General features: G+C 39.6%; 1 pseudogene; it reads left to right on the forward strand.

Moving 5' to 3' along the window:
* The first annotated feature begins 4,862 nt into the window (after positions 1-4,862).
* On the forward strand, positions 4,863-5,757 carry LOC132644254 (protein CANDIDATE G-PROTEIN COUPLED RECEPTOR 7-like; annotated as a pseudogene).
* Positions 5,758-6,000: the final 243 nt, after the last annotated feature.

Below are 6,000 nucleotides of genomic sequence, written 5' to 3' on the forward strand. Positions count from 1 at the left end.
AATATAATGGAGAGGACTGACTTTGTGGTAAAACTATAGATTCTTTTGGTACCTCTCATTCACACTTTAAGGGACAGTTGAAAAATTCTCTTGCATGCTTGTAAGACAAGAACAAAACCAATCTCATTGTTTCATGTGCATTGTGTGGTGAGCTTTAGATAGCGTTCAATTGCATTGCATTGTAATCTAGAACTTGGCCTGAATGTCTGTTGAGGCGAAATTATGAGTAACGCTCAGCATAGAAATGGATCGTAGGCCTTCTTTGACCCGTTTGAGCCTTTCTAGCCTACCAAATGACATTATCCCTAGCATTTCCCCTTTGAGCCTAGAGCCTTTTCTTTGACCACTACATCATAAGCCTATACCATTTCTGAGTGCTTATATGCACTATCTCTCTCTTGGCCCAACCTCCCTGAGCTCACTAAAAATGTGCAATCGCGGATAGAGATCTGAGCTGAAGTTTCCAAAAAAAAAAGAAGAGAGATTCGACTGTCCCAGAAAAACAAAGGCTAAAAACGACCTCCAAAGCAAGAAGAAGCACACAAAAAAAAAAAAAAAAAAAACCTCAGTCATTCGGGATCTCGGACATACAACCCGTTATTTCTATTTTATTTTTTTTCACACTCAGGCATACAACTTGGAATTACTATCAAGACCTCGGGCATGCAACCCAGGTCAATTCTCTTAATCCCCACAGAGTCTCGGGCATGCAACCCTAAACTCAAAAAAAAAAAAAAAAAAAGGGCTTTAACTTGCAAAAAGGGTCGCATAAGTACCAAATAAAGGGACAATAAAGCAAAATAGATCAGCGTCAGAGCACACAAATACTAAGCACAGACATAGTGCAACGCTTAGGGAAGGATTAGTCACTCCTTACCCAAATAATATCCTACCCTTTTCCCAAGCCTACATTACAACACCATAACAAGCCCTACGTGATTCTATGCTAAGGTTTCTCTCATTAGTGGATACTTACATGACGGCCAAGCTTATGGTATTACAATTGCATGCATTGAACATCTTTCTGAGTATGAGTGTACTTCTCTAGACATCCCAAAGTTAAAAAAAGAATATATATTGAATATGTGTGAAAAAGGGACTTTTTTTCTGGTGAAGGTACTTGAAACATGAGGATAGGTGTAGTTCAAAGTCTTTGTTTGAAGCAAAATGAACCAATCTTGTCGATCCTTAGGTATGTCTGAGGTACCACTTGAAGCTGTAGGAATTACCAATAAGTCGATCTTAGTTTGTTGGACGATAAATAATGGTGAATTCTTATGCATAATACTAATTGTTGGTACCAACTGAAGTCGAGGCAGGTTATATCAATCATTGTTATTATTCAAAAAAAAAAACAATTTTGCTGGATTTTGCTATCGTGATTTTGCTTTTTTTTTTTTTTTTAAATTTTTTAATTTTTTTTTTCTATTGTTGCACAGTAAATAGAGTTCAATGTTGTTGTGTTGTTACTAACTCTACGAGGTATCGATATCTGGTCTTACCATGAAAGATCCTCGTATTTCTCCGCTGAAGCATGAAATTGGGAGAACATTTTTTGAGTAAAAAAAAAAAAACCGCAAATGCACATCACATTTCGCGGGAAATATGCGAATTTTTGTTCGTTGTCTAAACTGGGACAAAATTTTTGAGGGGGCCCTCAAAAATTCCACCAATGGCACATTTCGAGAGAAAGGGCACGGGCTCGGCCAGCCCCACAGTAGGACACTGCATTGGCTCGTCCAGCCCCACAGTAGGACACCGAGGGCGTCATAGTCTAAAGTCATCATTCTCATCGCCTAAAGGCACCATTTCATGGCCCAATGACCTTACCTTCTGCACTTCATTCGCGCCGAAACAAAGGTGTTACCCTCCACACCTGCATTGCTTTATTTATTTTTATTTTTTTCAAATGCCCCCGCGTATGCTCGCGGCCGCATTGCACTGCATCTGCATAAGGCTGCGCACCGCCTTCAATGCTGCATAGGCTGTGCACCGCCCTTTTAGAATTTTTGCATAAGGCTGAGCACCGCCTTTCATATGATGCATGGGCTGCGCACCGCCCTTTGCATCGCTTTCATATGTTGCATGGGCCATGCATCGCCCTTTGCATCGCTTTCATATACTTTCTGGGCCATGCACCGCCCTTTTAAATTTCTGCATAAGGCTGTGCACCGCCTTTCATATGATGCATGGGCTGCGCACCGCCCTTCGCATCGCTTTCATATGTTACATGGGCCATGCACCGCCCTTTGTAATTTCTGCATAAGGCTGAGCACCGCCTTTCACATGATGCATGGGCTGCGCACCGCCCTTTGCATCCCTTTCATATGTTACATGGGCCATGCACCGCCCTTTGTAATTTGCACCGCCTTTCATATGATGCACGGGCTGCGCACCGCCCTTCGCATCGCTTTCATATGTTACATGGGCCATGCACCGCCCTTTGTAATTTCTGCATAAGGCTGTGCACCGCCTTTTGCATCCCTTTCATATGTTACATGGGCCATGCACCGCCCTTTGTAATTTGCACCGCCTTTCATATATTACATGGGCCATGCACCGCCCTTTGTGATTTCTGCATAAGGCTGAGCACCGCCTTTCATGTTGCATGGGCTATGCACCGCCCTTTTAAGTTTCTGCATAAGGCTGAGCACCGCCTTTCATATTGCATGGGCTGCGCACCGCCCATTTAAATTTCTGCATAAGGCTGAGCACCGCCTTTCATATGTTACATGGGCCATGCACCGCCCTTTGTAATTTCTGCATAAGGCTGAGCACCGCCTTTCATGTTGCATGGGCTGCGCACCGCCCATTTAAATTTCTGCATAAGGCTGAGCACCGCCTTTCATATGTTACATGGGCCATGCACCGCCCTTTTGTAATTTTTGCATGGGCTGCGCACTGCCCTTTTGTAATTTCTGCATAAGGCTGAGCACCGCCTTTCATATGTTGCCTGGGCTGCGCACCGGCCTTTCAATTTTCTGCATAAGGCTGCGCACCACCCTTTTGTAATTTCTGCATAAGGTTGAGCACCGCCTTTTATATGTTGCACGGGCCGCGCATTGCCCTTTGAAAATTTATGCATAAGACATCGCACCGCATCTGCCTTGTTTTATTATTATTTTCTTAATGCCCCTGCGTATGCTCGCAGCCGCATTGCACTGCACCTGCATTGTTTTATTGTTTTCAAATGCCCCTGCGTATGCTCGCAGACGCATTGCACCGTACCTGCATTTGTTTGTTTTAAATGCCCTGCGTATGCTCTCAGATGCACTGCACATACATTGCATCATTACTTTGCGAATGCTCGCAAATGCACTGCACATACATTGCATCATTACTTTGCGAATGCTCGCAAACACACTGCACATGCATTGCATTATCACTTTCAGATACCCTTCAAACGCATTGCATCATGCCGGCTGAAAAAAAAAAAAAAAAAAAAACGTCCATTAGTTATCACCTTTCGAACTACATTGACCTGATTCTCGTGATTGACGAGATATGTAGGAAGCTCTATGCAGAGTTCGGTCACATCAGGGCTAGAATCATTCTTTCCCCAGTAAGTACACAATCTTGCACCTTTCCAGTATCTCGTAGCTCGATACTGGGGCAATTTTGGAAGAGACGACGTGGGTATGCGAACATTTTTTTTTTCGGCCCTGAACAATCCTTCCCGTTTTATCATTTTTCTTTTCATTGCAACGCTACCTACAGACTGAGAGTATTGTCAAAGCTCTACCAACGTCTGGCCTCTTTCTCCGTACATATCCTTTTAACAATTTTTTGTCGAGCCAAAATAGGCTACATGTCAACGTCTTCGTCCGAAAACTCTTTCATCGTCTCCGGTCGAAGAGGGACAAGTTGTTGACACCTAATTTTGGCTCGACGTGCTTAAAATTAACGTTTTGGGGGGCCCTGATTCGTTAAAGAGCACGAAATACATTTTTTACACATTTTTACATTTTTTCAACAATTTATTGATGATTATCCTTATTTTAGAAATTTTCTCAATTTATTGTCATTTTTTTTCAAGAACCATTATTTTGCACATGTATAGCACAATATTACCATTTTCGTGCAATTAAATTGTTTCTTAATTTTATAGCAATACATTTTCATATCTTCCACATTAATATTTATATTTTATACTTACGTTATTATTTATACATGTATTAATTAATTATATTTTAGTGCAGTCCGACAGTGTAGAAAAAATTGGAGCAATTAATTTTTAAACGCGGAGCAAGAATTCGATCAAGTAAAGGTCTTATCACTTTTTTTAAAAAAAAAGTTGATTGAGGTGATGTGTTGGGGACAAAGGGGTATGGTTTCATTATTTTTGAGCATAAAAAGGGGTGTTTGTTTATATTATAAGAAAAAGGGGGGATTAATTTAATGATTGGAAATCCAACACATATTTGCACAAACACACCCTAATTTTCAGATTTGGCTGTTCTTCTCTCCTAACAAAAACCCTAAACATTTCCCTCTCCTCACACCTTTCTTTCCTGCCGCCACCCGAGCTCCGGCGAACCTCCGCCACACCTCTCAGTCAACCATCATAACCAACAAGCAAACCTTACACTTCACCTCACATTTCTTATCAATCCATAAAAACCCCAAAACCCGCAATACATTTTTCTTGTAGTACTAAACAAGGTTGCTCTGTTCAATTGTTCTCTTTTCTCTATAGTCTTTACTGTCTTAATTACCACCGCATTAGCAGAGATCCAATCCGATTCACGTTCTACAATCCCCTTTGATGAATTCGGGTTCACCCATTTCGGTCGTCTTAACCTCACTGTAACCGACATCACCTTATCCCACTCGAAATCTGGACCCGAACCCATTCCATCTGAATTGGATTTTCCCTTGTTACACGTGAAGCTTGGCAACACGTTCTTGAACAACCATCTGTGAAACAATTCAATACTTCTTTTAGTGTCGGTGAAGCGAATCAATTCACTCTTGTTTTTGCTAATTGCATGCCTAATTTGGAAGTTTCAATGAATGTTCATTCGGTTATGTATAATTATAACCCGAAAGTGGGAATCTTTATTTTCTGTCTGCAGGCAAGACTGCTCTTCCAGTGATTTATTATTTGTTTCTTGTAGTGTATGTTTTAATAGGGGTTTTATGGGTTTTTGCATTTTACAAGAAAAGGTTATTTGTTTATGGGATTCATTTCTTTATGCTTGCTGTTGTGATCTTGAAAGTATTGAATTTGCTGTGTGAGGCTGAGGATAAATCGTATATTAAGAAGACTGGTACTGCTCATGGTTGGGACGTTTTGTTTTATATATTTAGCTTCTTGAGGGGTATTAATTTGTTCACTTTGATAGTTTTGATTGGAACTGGTTGGTCATTCTTGAAGCCTTACTTGCAAGATAAAGAAAAGAAGGTTTTGATGATTGTTATTCCTTTGCAAGTCGTGCCCAATCATGCTCAGGTTGTGATTGATGAAACTTGCCTTTTTGGTGAAAATTCACACACATGGAAGCAGGTTTTCTTGCTTGTTGATATTGTGTGTTGTTGTGCTGCATTGTTTCACACCATGGCCGATGAAGAAATTTCCGTCGATTTCCAAGGCTTTCCATGTACAAAGACGGATTTTTATTTTAAGTTTATTTATTATTTTTTAATTCATCCGATAATTATTTATTTTCTTACTAACATTTTTTATTAAGTCTCATGCAGGTATCTGAAGTTATTTTTTGGAAGATGGCACTCAAAGAAGTTCAAATAGCTTCTTAAATATATATATATATATATATATATATATATATATATATATATATATATATATATATATATTTTACATTCTTAAATTATGCAAGCATAAAATATAGTGAAACTTTACTTTTTAGGGTGTAGGCTAGTGGTATTTATTTATGATCTGCTTAGGTGATTTAAATTTTATGTGTTTTAGATAAATTAATATTAGACAATTATTATTTTTGTAGTTAATATTCTGATAGTTATCATGTTTCGCTAGAG

The sequence above is a fragment of the Lycium barbarum genome, chromosome 6 (assembly GCF_019175385.1).
Source record: "Lycium barbarum isolate Lr01 chromosome 6, ASM1917538v2, whole genome shotgun sequence".
Taxonomy (NCBI): domain Eukaryota; kingdom Viridiplantae; phylum Streptophyta; class Magnoliopsida; order Solanales; family Solanaceae; genus Lycium; species Lycium barbarum.